This window comes from Eutrigla gurnardus (genome assembly GCF_963514095.1).
Source record: "Eutrigla gurnardus genome assembly, chromosome: 2".
Classification (NCBI taxonomy): Eukaryota; Metazoa; Chordata; class Actinopteri; order Perciformes; family Triglidae; genus Eutrigla; species Eutrigla gurnardus.
The window spans coordinates 30,847,648-30,861,548 of NC_139916.1; the positions used below are offsets into that span (position 1 = coordinate 30,847,648).

Sequence of the window (13,901 nt, forward strand, 5' to 3'; positions counted from 1 at the left end):
AGCTGAAATGTAGAGACAGACAGGTAACCAGTCTATCACAGGGCTGACATGTAGAGACAGACAGGTAACCAGTCTATCACAGGGCTGACATGTAGAGACAGACAGGTAACCAGTCCATCACAGGGCTGACATGTAGAGACAGACAGGTAACCAGTCTATCACAGGGCTGACATGTAACAATTCACACTCACATTCACGCAATTTAGAGTCATCAATGAAGTACTACCTACTACACCACCGCGCAGCCCCCATTTAATGCATGTTAATGCTAATTTATGTTAGTTCTGTGTGTATTGAGCTCATGGACTGAGTGCTATTGTTATTGGCCACATGGTTGTAGCAGTTATGTTAGCTATTATCCTTGCATATGCTATACTGTATAATTATGCTTTGTCATGTGATATATGCATTTTTCTTGTATGTACTTAGTTTTACAGTACTTTCATTTGGAGAACTGTTGAACAGTAGGCAGAATAACACAAGTAGACACCGATGTATGGACATTAAATGAGTCTGAAACCCTCTGGCATCACCCTAGTAGACACTGACGTCAGGACATTAGACCAGTCTGCAGCCCCCAGCTATGGAGTTTGAAGTCTGGGTTGTGCCAAATAGGAGTGTATTTACATGGTGTTGAGGACAATTAAGAATCTTAATAACTTTCAGTCATTTGCAGTATTTTTAAAGCACGTATATTATAGTTGTTTCAAATCCATGCATTATATGTTGTGGTTGGTGCGATGGATCCATTTAACAGGATATTTGATTCGCCAGGTATTAGTAGTGGAAGTTTGGAGCATCCAGCCCACCTTGAGATTTACTTTCTTCTAGAGAGTGTTGTGGCTTGTGATATTATGGGTTTATGTTTGTTGTGTTTTTTGTTTTGCCTTAATTGTCTTCCCTGTGGTGCAGGCTCTGGCTGAGGGGCATGGCCGACTGGCTCAGTGCAGCACCTGTCGTCACTCTGCAATCACTCTCCTCCTCCAGACCGGCTCAGTCTCTGCCGCGCTGCCAGACAATTCCGTCTCGTTCGGTCGGTGCCACGACTCTCCAGCCCACTTACACTTCCTGAATTGGTTCTATGCAGCCGCCTGCAGCCTTTTCCTGTGGGTCTCCTTGAGTTTTGTTTTTTGTCTTGGTGAGACAATAAATACGCCTTTTTCTTTGAACTGCCTTTTTGTCTCCTGCTTTTTTGGGTCCAACTCTGAGCTCAGGCCGTAACAGAGTGGATAGTTTTATTTGGGTTTTTAATTTCCACCCAGCACTGGAGGTTGACTTCTACTGTTTTTAATATTGGAGTGTAGTTAAGTTGAAACAACTCTTGACAGCCTGGGGACGTTAATACCCAAGTATATAACCAGTGTGAAGTGGGAGTTATGATTTCTGTTCTGCAGAATCACAGACATCTGCTGAAAGTAGGAGTATAGTGGATTTCTTCCAGTTTATTTTGTGCTGAACAGGGTATTGTAAGTACAATAAAATATCATCAGCATATAGACTGATTATATGTTGAAGGTTTGTGACATGAATTCCTTTGATGGTATTGTTTTAATATATAGCTGCAGCAAGTGGCTCAAAGATTATAACATGTTGATTGATTATATTGATTCTTCTTTAATGACGATGACGATTAACCTGAACAGGATAACGGATACAATCCCAAGCCAATACATTCTTCTAATCCTCCAAAGAAAAAAATAATAGTATTTTGCTTCTGTGTGTCGTCTCTCCGTCTCTTTGATTGTCCAACATGCAGCCCGCCAGCTCAGTTTCATTTGAGGCAATACCTAAAATCTTATCACCAAAAATGTTTGACTGGTGTGTTGGAGCTAAGTTTGAGATGGGACTGTGTTCTGACAGAGATATGCTTACATCAACTTGGTAATAACAGTGGTTTAGAAGTACGTTCTTAAAAAGTATATTCTAACTGTTTGAAATATATTAAAGAAGAAAAAAGTAAATAGCAAATTCTGAAAGTATGTTATATGTTTTTTTGTATAGCCTGATCCACGAAAAGTCATGTTCCCACACAGCTAAGTACTTTTGGAATTTAACATATTTTTTTGTGTATTATATTTTCTCTAACATCACACTTTTGTTTCAAAAGAGTCCGTGGAAGTCCACATAGGAAGGAGGTCTTGATGGTGGGTGGAGTAAAACAGTACATCCACCAAGCTGTTGTTTGTTGTTGTTTGTTAACCACGTGTTCAAAATCTTTAAAACGGTTTAGCCCATAAAAAAACATGTTTCCCTGGAAACATATTTGAGAGAGTAATTTACGTGCATTGGACCTTCATTTTATATTAAACAGGGTTTTTGTTTATTATGTGCACACAAATTAATATCTAGTGCACACACACACACACACACACACACACACACACACACATACACCATATTCACTTGAAACGTATCTTGTGCATACATTCAGATGACAATATTTCCACTCAGGTTATACAGTATAAATCATAGTTACAGCTGGAATGTTGTCAGTGAGCTTCCTCACTAAGCCACAGGACTAATCTCTGCTGTAACCTCATAATCATCAGACACGAACGTCACTGGATAATATTTCCCCTAAGTTGAAACAAAGGTGTGTTGTTGACAACGTATGGAGGGGGACACACAGCTCTCTGTCCCGTGGTCACGCCCCACAGACACGACTTTAGTTCTTCACATCAGCAGCTGCAGGTTTCACACAAATGCATCAGTACAAACAGTGAAATGTGTGAACATGAAGAGAGCAGGAACTGGAGATCACTCCATCTGTTCTGCTCCCTCCCTCTCAAAGAACACGTGCAGCGGTGCTTACCTTCGTTCACCATCCCCTGCTTCACTTTCTTTCCTTCTCTTCTTTGTTGCCCTCTATGATCCAGTCTTCCTGTCGGGAGCAGCCGCCTACAACATGCTGGGGCTTGGCTGGAACAATCTGCAGAAAGCCCCACTGCTCTGGAGAAAAAGAAAGGAAGAGATTCAATCTGCATATGAGCAGAGAATCGAAAGAAAAGAGAAATTTGAAACCTCCATGGCTCCAGTAACAATCACCCCCTCCCTCTGCTTCCCTCCCTTTCCTCTCCTCTGCCTCATATCTCCTCATTCATTTGGTATACCAGTCCGTTCTTTTCTTTCTCTCCCTTATTTGTAGTTTCTTATTCCCTCTGCTTTATTTCTTCACTTTTTTGTTGTTGTTCTGTTGCGGTAGAAACATGGTCTATTACATTATTCAGATTATAATTTTTTTGTCGGGGAGTTAATTATAACAAAAAGAGGATTTTTTCCCCCAAACTCATCCCTTTGACCAAAAGGGTGATCTACAATATGACAGAAGGAACCTAACAAACCAGGATTAAAGGTTAAAACTCTTAGGGCGCTGGATAGCTCAGTGGTAGAGTTGGCGCCCCATGTACTGAGGCCCTTGGTGCAGCTGTCCGGGTTTGAATCAGACCGACAGCCCTTTCTGCGTGTCATCCACATCTCTCTCCCCCCGTTCTCTCTCATGCTGTCCTATCACAATAAAGGTAAAAAGGCCAAAAAAACCTTTGAGAAAGCTTAAGACTCTTTGTCAAAGAATTCCCGCCCATTTCAGAAAGGGTTAGTACGTTCTCAATAGTTCCTTACAGTGCAGAATAGGAGAAGCATCCTTTGTCTTTACAAGACTTAATCAACGTACTTTCAGCAGGCTAGCAGCTAAACGCTAAATACTGAGTGCGGTGATCACTGGAATCATACATTAATCAATTCAATTCAGTTATTCATAGCCTAATATCTCAAATCTCAACTTTTTTTTCTACCAGAGGGGCTTCCAAGAGGTAATTTTATCCACCATTAGGGTGGAATCTTCTGTGTAAAAAGGCCTTCTCTTTCCTTAAGTGCGCTGGAGCTGCTGACTTCATACTTCATACTCACCATCATGCTCTCTCTCTCTCTCTCTCTCTCTCTCTCTCTCTCTCTCTATTGTTGTTCTGTTGTTATGGCATTATCAGTGTTTCCCCTAGAACTTTTTTCAGGCCCTGTGGTACCCACCGAAAAATCCCTCAACAGACAAGACGCGTGGGATGGTGTATTGGTGCAGTTGGATTAAGTCAGGTGGCACAGCAAGCAGTCTGCAATTCTGCAATTATTATATTTGCATTCAACATTTTTGTTTAACCAGAGTGTATTCAAGATCACAAGGAAAGAGTGACTTAGTAAGGTGCCAGTTGATGGAAATTATCCAAAATGAGGGGCCGGAAAAATATGGCTTGAAAATGATAAGCATCACATTAATAGCTACAGATACTGTAAAACACTACGACATATGAGTGCATATATTCTTATTTTATCAAGTAAAATATAAGTTATAGGTTTACTCAACAGTTCCACAGCTTATCAAAAAACAATCCTTATTTTATTAAGATAGGCTGCCTATAAGGGCGCGATCAGTAGCGTGCCTCGGCACGATTGCCCCACAGGGGTTCCTCCCGCTAATACTACATACGCATGGTTTGAGGTTTTTTTGAAGGAGCGCCGTCTCTGCATATATTTATAGTAAACACTCGACCTGCATCAGCGCATTTGAGCACGAGCGAATCTGTGCGAGCAGGCAGCGCGAGCAGGCAGCGCGAGCGCAGCGGATTTTGGACGGAGACACACAGCTGCATTTTTATTATAAAAGTACCAGTCCGGTTCCGGTCCGGTTCCGGTTCCGCTCACATCACGAGTCTGAAGAGTGCAACAGCTTATCAAAATACAGTGTCAACTTTCCGAGTTTTCAAAGTAGAAAGCGACATCGTGGTGGTTCAACGATGTGGAACGGCATCAGAACAACATCAAGCGCGCAAAGTACACGAAGAACGTAGCAGGAGCATGCGGTGAGGATTGTTGTGGCCACTTGTCTTGTGAAGCAAGTCTACACTGTGCTGCCCGGAGGTGCTCCTAATGTAAATGATTATTGATTTATGAATGAATTGATAGGTGGCATATTTTTGGCATATTGATTTTTTTTTGGGCCTGGTGGCAGGCCTCCTTGGCCTGGCGGCCGCCAGGCCTGTACAATGGTAGGGGAAACACTGGTTATTAAGTATATCTGTACTCAGTATCTGCAAGTACACATATGTAAGTACTCGTACTCGGTAAAAGGTGGTATCGGGGCATCCCTAGTTTTTAATATTTGTATCTACCAGAGGGGTATCCAAGAGGGGTCTAATATTTGTATCTACCATAGGGGCATTCAAGAGGGCAATTTATTATTTGATCTACTATTGAGGCATCCAAGAAGGGTCTTTAATATTTGTATCTACCATAGGGACATCCAAGAGGGCACTTATTATTTGATTCTACTAAAGGGGCTTCCAAAAGGACACTTTATTATATGTATCTACTATGGGGGCATCCAAGAGGGCACTTATAATTATTTCCTACCATAAGGGCATCCAGTAGGGCACTTTATTATTTTTTATCTGCCACAGGGGCATCCAAGAGGGGTCTTTAAGATTTGTATCTACCATAGGTTTATCCAAAAAATTAATAAACATAGTCTTTCTTCATTGCTTGTTTTTATGTACTGGCACGTTAGTATTTTGCACTTTGGATCTTTGCTCTTTTCTCTGTTGTATCCCAGCTATGGGTGAATTTAGCAATTGGGCATGCTTGAAACTTGTTCTTGTGAAATCCTTACTGTACTGATGGAGATATACTGTCAATTTCTTCCAACAAATGTACTTAATGTAAGTTGCTTTGGATAAAAGCATCTGCTAAATGCCCTAAATGTAAATGGATATCCAAGAGGGCACTTTATAATTTTTTATCTACTATCGGGGCATCCAAGAGGGCAATTGATTATTTCTATCTACCGCCGTCGAAATAAACGACAGTGAGTGTGTTCATGGTAACAGTGTGACACACTGATGTGTTTTAATAAAGAAGATAAATCTGGCAGTGCTCTGCTGACCATACACCTTTCACGGCCCAGGTTGTGTTTCTTAGAGATATTATGCCTTGTTTTGATTTGGATCTTGATGCACTGACAGAAAAAGCTTCATTCAGAAACATACAGAGCAAAGTATGTTGATAGCCAAATATGAAACATAGAATGAACCAATAGACAAATGGAAAACAGACAAAATCATAAACAGAGGCAAAGTCAAAGTCGACATTGCTGAATGTCTCTGTTTGCAGAGCAGACCTTGTGATGGTGTTATATTGTTATATTATTTTTTCATATTTACAACATTTGAAGTGAACTGCTTTTATGAGGCTTCAGTACAAATCAGCAAAATCCCTGGTAAATATTATACCACATCATTTGTGACTGGAATTCCTTGCAGATAGTTGAGATTAATCCAGATCTGAGCTCAAAATGTTTATCAGGTAAAAAGTGCAGTTCATGTAACACTGTGACTGGTAGATGATACAGCCGGTTAAACCTGAGATGAAGCTCAGCCTCATGATGTTCAAATTGACTTGGTATCACTACGGGGACTGAAATAACTTTAAAACCGGTTTAAAGTTGACAAATGAATCCTGTTGTTTATTTTTTTTGTAACACACTATTTCACCAAATCAAATCTGTTTGTTTAATTTGCTATTTAAAGAATGTAGTTATTTTAATATTTTAGTTTTAGGACAAGTACCTGTGTTTAATACCTAACCCTCATGTGATGATTATCAAAAATATCAAATATCAAATATATATATATATATATATATATATATATATATATATATATATATAGACACAATACCTTCCTACAACCAAAATAAATAAATATATATATGACAAAAATGAAGAACGCAAGTCAAAAAGAATTCAAACAAACATCAACAGCCTCCTTTTGTCTGACTGTGTGGGTGCAGGTCCCAATAATTATGGGAGTATGACTCAGCTTTAGGCACGAGGCGCTGCTTCGTCCACACCTGAAGAGCTTCTGGATGAAGGGACACAGCTCATCCTCCACCCTACTCACAAGTCCACACAAGCCTCTGAGACACACACCTACATTACATACACATTCCACTGGAGGATAATCACTTCATCCAGCAACAGACTTCAGCCAAATCGAACGGTGTTGAACGCTGCTCAGAGGAAGTGTTATATTGTGTTTTGACATGCCTTATAGCATTTCATCAAATCAACCGATGAGCATTCAAAGAGAACACCACCTGCACGCAAGCAAAATCTACATTTGTTACTTGAAGAACTAAATCTGCATCGTCACATCTGGCTCATGGCAGCTGCCATCCATCCATCTAGGGAACCCGACATATAGAATCCCTCCAGCAAGGTCTGGGTCTGACACTAATGCCCAACAAAAACCTCATCAGAGAGGCATTTTCTTACTTACATTTAGGGCATTTAGCAGACGCTTTTGTCTAAAGTGACCTACAATAAGTACATTTGTTGAAAGACAGGAACCACAATATCATTGCTGATAAAGTAAGAAACTAGTATTAGGTCCTCATCTGAGTAAAGTAGTAGCTGTTCAGCAAGGATACCTTAAGTACAACAGTGCTATGATCAAAGTCCTACAGCTAAGAACATAGAAGTGCATATTTATTTTGTGTGTGTGGGGGGGGGGGTTCTTCTGATGACAGAGCTCTAGTATTGTTATGTCTCAGTGGTCGGATGGTTGTCAAAGGATGATATGAGGGATTGGTTGATAACAAAATTCTGTATACTTCCAAATCGCAAAATGTCATCTAAATTAACGGTCCATATCTTACAATGTGTTCAAGAGTTATGGTTGTTTCAAACAACCAACTCCTGACAATAGTTGGGTCCCAATTCAGCGTCCATCCTCCTTTGAAGACCTCGACATCCTCCTTTTATTTTGTAGTTTCTGTCTGTTGTGTCCTGTCTTGCTTTACTTCCTGTTTCAGTTTCCCTCCATTTTTCTGTGTATCACCTGTCTGAATGTCAGCCTTGCCTCCTTTCTCCAATCACCCTTCAGCCTGCCCACACGTTTGCCCACCATGCCTTGTTCCCAATGAGTCCCTGGTGTATTTAATCTGTGTGTTTTATAGTGTCTTTGTCGTTCTGTTCATTTATTAATTATTAAACCCTTGTTCCAGTTACCTCTTTGCCTGTGTCTGCATTTGGGTCCTATCTGTATTCCACCAAACGTGACGGTAAACAATCAACATGGCAACACTCTTGAGGAGTTTGGTTTAATATCAATTCTCAGATCACGGCAATAGAAAAGGCACTCCATCATAGAGATGCAGGTAATTATGGTCTTGCTCTATTCATTTACTTTGCTTTGGGGGAGGGCCGGTATCACTGGCAGCATGACCAGGTGCTCAAAACAATAGCAGAGAGCATCCAGGGGTCCGTTTCACAAAGCAGGTTTAGTGAAAACCTTGAGTTAGTTAACCCTGAGATAAGGGAAACTCTGGTTTTTCGGTTTCACAAAGCCAGTTCAGCATAAATCTGAGTCAGTTACCTGGGTAACATACTCCGTGAACCTAACCTGCTCGCTAGCAGGTTTGCTCCAACAAACCGTGAGTTTCTCCCTACATGTCTCCGCCTTTTTCCGGAATCTGAACCAACTCTGAAAAAAATGTGCCGTCCTTTCATCATCAACCTAATCGATACGGAAATAAAAGTGATTCTAGCAGCTTTGCGTTGGAGGCAATTTTGATTACCTTTCCTTCCAATCACATTAGATATTATCTAAACAATATTCTCCGACATTTTCAACATTTCATATTGCGGACATAATCCGCAACCAGATTCTTTGCGGAGCTAGCGTTTTTGCGAACGGGAGATTTATGAAATGTTTAAGTACATTTCTGTGTTGAAATACCTGCTTATATTTACTGTTTAATATGTGAAATATGATTAAAATCATATGCCTTAGTCAACGTATTTGCGCAATATTCTTATGCTTAATTTTCAACTGACACCACTTTCTTTCTGTGCCTGGGGACTCCAAGCAAACCATCAGCTTCATCAGAGCCAGAGAGAGGCCAGTAAGATTATCCAGGGTAACATCAGGGCTCCTAAACACCACACAGGATTGGCAGCTGAATGTGGACTTGGGCAGACAGCTGAAGTTCTCCCAGCATGTAGTCAAGACCACCCTGAGATCTGACATTGTCTTGGTATCCGAGGCAACAAGGAACCTGGTCATGTTGGAGCTCACTGTGCCATGGGAAGATCCACTGGAGGAAGCTTTAGAGAGGAAAAGGGAGAAGTATGATGGCCTTGTCAGCGACTGCCACAACCAAGGCTGGAAGGCAAGGTGCTTAGGGTTTGCGGGGCAGTCCCTCTAGAAGGCCTATACTGCACTCGGCATCACAGGTGAGAGAAGGAGAAGGGCCATTGCAACAGCACAGAGGCTGCAGAGAAGGCATCGAGGTGGCTCTGGATCAAAAGAGCAGATCCGTGGACAAATGCTGCTCGGGCACAAGCTGAGGCCAGATCAACCTCAGCTGGGTCGCCTGATGGAGGGTGTCTGATGTTTCGAAACACCCGAAACACCCAATGAAATCAGGTACATCACTGACAATGTGCCCCAGCTTAGGATCAGTAGATTCAAAATATTCTGCCAAATGATAAAAAGCAAAGTGAAGTTGTTAATGCAAAAACAAGTGAAAATGTTTCAATGTATTTTTTATTTTATTTTTTAAGAATGCTTACTTTTCATTGTTGCTACACTTTAAATTTAAGTGTGGAATCATATCATAGTCACATTGTATGAGCTGTCTGACCTGTGGAGGGTTTTTAACAGTAATCACAGACAGGACACCTGGACTCTTTTTAGCTCTGGACAGACTTTTTTTGCTTCAGCCTGTGGGTTTTTCTGATCGTCGTGTTGGCTCCTGATCCGTCTTTATCAAAAAACAGTGGGCCATCGCCAACCTGCTGGGCTTTTCAGCACAGGGGGTGCTGGTCAGGGCTCGCTTTCTGAACAACTCACAGATGGACGATCCCTCCCAGTTCTTCTTTGGGTTGGATCAGAAAAGTGGACATGCAATTTCATTAATTAATTATGAATGGGTAGCGGTTCGTACAAGATCAGGTGGTTTGTGGCCAGTTTCTACGGAGACCTCTTTAAGAGTGAGTCTTTTTTGAAAAGCAGAGCTCCAGGAACTAGACCTGCTCTAGCTACTAAACCACAGTCTCCTAAATGGAAGACTCCCTCTGGCTGCAGGAGGGCCATCATCACGCTGCTGCCAAACAAAGGAGACCTACAAGACCTAAAGAACTGGAGGCTGCTCTGTCTGTTGTGCACCGCTGTCCAAAGCTCTGGCCTTGAGAGTGAGAAAGGTAATGGCGTCCATTATCCACCCCCACCCTATGGGGATAAAAGCGAGCCGTGTCCCTCCTCCCGACCTCTCGCTTCCTGCCTCTTCGGCCCGCCCACTTCCGGGTTGTTGTGCCTGCCAATGGCATCAGAGCACAGGTAGGCGCACGTTGCCATGCTGTTTTGCGTATATTTGGCCGTGTTTCATTTAATTAAAAACCGACGCTCTTTAATAGATCCGTCGTCTCCACCGCGGTCGAGTCGATCATTTGGGGTTGTCTACTGCTGCAGACTAGCGCATTGTCCACTGGTCGTGTGCTTCATGGTGGCTGTCTTCTCCGCTATGTGTGCTTCTCTTCACCCCTCTCCCTCTTTGGAAGGGATGCCAATGCACCCTGACTTATAATTGGAACTGGAACTGTAAAGCTAACGCTAGCGCCAACGAGTACAGCTGATCAATCACGGCTATTTCGCGGCTGTCTGCTGCTGTCTGCTGCTGTTCTGACGGCCTGGTTTGGGTCCGGTCGGCCGCCGGTGGTCAGTCTGCTTTCTGTTACTATGTGTGGCACTTATAGACCATATGTGGAACTGCTGTGTGTGCATGTTTTTGTGTGTGGCTGTAACCAGCCGCTGGATGCAAGTTTTCTCAGGACTCTCAGCCTCTAAGACTGCTTGGTGTATGTGTGTGAGTGCGTGTTGGCGTGTGGGATTCTTTTAAAAGCAATCTGTAGCGGTTTGGTTTAATTGTTGTTTCTTTATTTTTTTGTTGAATGGTTGAATTTTGTTAATTTGAGTTGAGGTAAACTGGTTGATTGTTGATTTGATATCTCTGGCCAGAGACTCTTTTGTTTTTTTTGTCCAGTTGATTTATTAATCTAATTCAACACGTTTCAGTTTAATTGATTAGTTACATTGGCATACATTATAAAATATTGTTTCTTCTTTCATTTGGGGCCCTGTTAACTTCTCCTCTCCCCCCTAGTGCTGAAGGCCGACGGTGGTGGTGGTGGCCCCCTGTGTGCTGTGTGATTCCCTTTTTAAGATTTTCTTTGTTTGCACATCACTTTTTGCCGTGTGTGTGGGGTGTTCTCTTTTTTTGGATGTCACTTCCCCTACCAAACCCCTCCTCCAGCCGGTAAGCCTCAGACTGTCTCCCCCTTTTTTAGTTGGGCTCCCTTCTCCCTTTTTTGTGCCAAACCATGTGACTAAATTGAATAATGTTTGTATGTGATCATTGAACGCCGTCTCCTTCCCTCCCTGAGTAACAAACCTGAGTGTCCTTTTTGTTTTGAAGGTAATAATTGACCTTTAGTACTGGTCCTTGGGCCCTAACCCAAGGTGGCGTTGTCAGTATTTGGTGTATAATATAATAATAGTCCTTGTGCCGCCAACACCAGTCTTTTTGGGGCCCATGTCTTTTTGGGGCCCATGCAGTAACCTAGATGTAACATGTATCGTGAGAAGAGTATGGGACCCAGGATTGAACCCTGCGAAGCTCCACAGCGTAAGGGGGCAGAAGAGGACACAAGGTTGTTTATGGTAACCTCAAACTGCTGGTGTGAGAGATAGGATGAGAAGCAGTTAAGAGCAGATCCAAAACCAACCAATGTATTAAGCCATTCAACCAGGATGGATTGGTCAATGGTGTCAGCAGGCAAGTTAAGCAGAACCAAAAAATAAATGTTTGCAATTGTCAGCATGAGGATGTAATTTGTCACTCTTGGTACTGTACTTAGTACTCTCTGCTATGTTGTAAGCCGGATTGAAATGTATTGTGACATTCAATCACCACACAACACGGATGTTTGCCATCTTAACCTGCTGTCCCTACATGACCTGCACCTCCAGAACACTGAGCAGGGAAGATCATGGCTGAAGATCACCCCCTCCAACCTTACCTTACAAATTCTGGTAAGAGGTTGAGGTCTGTCAAGACCAAAACCTCACACCACAAAAATGATTTCTTCCCATCTGCAACTGGCCTCATCAACAACAAGGCCTGGGACACCCACTGATGCATCATCTGCGTATGTGTATAGTGAGACATTTTTTAACTGTCAAATTGCACATATTATTATTATTATTATTATAAGAATTATTATCATAATAATGTTTGTTTATGGCTGCATATGTATATACTGTCTTTTTCAATTTATTGTAATTTTTTCATTTATGTTCTTGACTGCAGTACTTTGCTTTATTGTTTATTCTTTTTATCTATTGTGCACAACGAACACGAAGGCAAATTCCTTGTATGTGAAAACGTACTTCGAAATAAACTCTTTTCTGATTCTTATTAAAATCATCAGGGACACAGTCAGAGGTGAGAGAGAGATTACTAATTGTGACTAAGCTGGGGCCCAGGTAGGCAGGACCTCTTTAAGGAATTTTGGGGTAATTACAACTAAAGGGATGTAGGACAGGTGCATATGAGATACGATGTAGATAAGACTGTGCAGCGAGGTCCAGGTGAATTTAGACAGGAAAATGGGACAGTCAACTGCTGGGTCTGAAGACCCAGTAGCTTTGGAGAAATGGGAAGGAATGTCATTGATACTGTTAACAAAGAAAGACAGAAGGATTTCAAGGTCTTGTCAGGACCACATAATGTGGTCCAGACATAAGACTGTCTTCTGTTAGGTTTTTAGTTGAGTTTTTTCGGTCTTGGTCTCATTTCCCGTTTACCCCTGTCTTCCTGTCAAGTTTCCCGCTTGTGTGATGGTCTACCCCGCCCCTATGTGTTTCACCTGTGTCTCGTTAGCGTGGGGCTCTTAAGCTGTGCTTCCCATTCCTCCGGTGCCAGATCGTCTTGTCGTGTGGTTGTGAGCGTTCCAGCATTATTCCCCCAGAGTTTTCACCGTGTAACCTGTTTTGTGTATTTTTGACCTTTGAGCCTGCCTGCCGGATTTGTACTGTTGCCTGTTTGATCCGCCACCTGGTTTTGACCCTTTTTTTGAATAAAACAACCCTGATTCAGCCCGAACCCTCTGACTCTGTATTGTGTCGCCTTTGAGTTCCTGACAGAACGATCTGGCCACAATGGACACAACAGAGTCCGATGCCCTTCGCGCCGCTTTAAAGGCGCAGGGGGCAAGGCTTCACCAACAAGACCAAATGTTGGCACAGCTCCGTCATGAAATGTTGGAAGCCACCTCCCGAGCAGAGGCGCACTGTTCCACCGTCTCAGCCCAGCTAGAGCATCTCATCGGCCAGCTCCAGGCCCCCAAGGGTTCGTCGGAAGCCAGTCCACCAGCTCCACCTGTCGCTGCCTCAGCACCGTCGGACTCTCCTGAGCCCCGAGCCATCGGACTCTCCAGTCCAGAGAGATTCTCTGGGGATTCAGGGGACTGTCGGCCATTTTTAACCCAGTTTGAGTTACATTTTGAGTTTCAAGCCCAGGCTTTTCCATCTGATAGAGCAAAAGATAGCTTATATAATCTCTTACCTGTCTGGAAGAGCCAGAGCCTGGGCAACGTCCAAGTGGAGCAGACGCTCTGCTGTGTGCAACTCTCTCTCTCAGTTCTTGGACACCTTTAAACAAATTTTTCACTCGGCTACTCCGGGCAGAGAGGCTGCTAAAGCCCTTGTCAGCCTCAAACAAGGGAAGAGGCCAGTCATGGACTACGCTATAGAGTTCAGAACGTTAGCTACTGACAGTGGCTGGAATCAGCCAGC

At 42.7% G+C, this 13,901-nt stretch overlaps 1 protein-coding gene across 1 annotated transcript in view; it reads right to left on the reverse strand.

Moving 5' to 3' along the window:
• plekha6 (pleckstrin homology domain containing, family A member 6) overlaps positions 1-13,901 on the reverse strand; it is a 130,713-nt gene that overhangs the window by 101,154 nt on the left and 15,658 nt on the right. Inside the window, exon 2 of the mRNA XM_084025337.1 lies at positions 2,813-2,949. The gene's annotated coding sequence lies outside the window, so the exon portion shown is untranslated. The remainder of the gene's footprint in view (positions 1-2,812; positions 2,950-13,901) is intronic.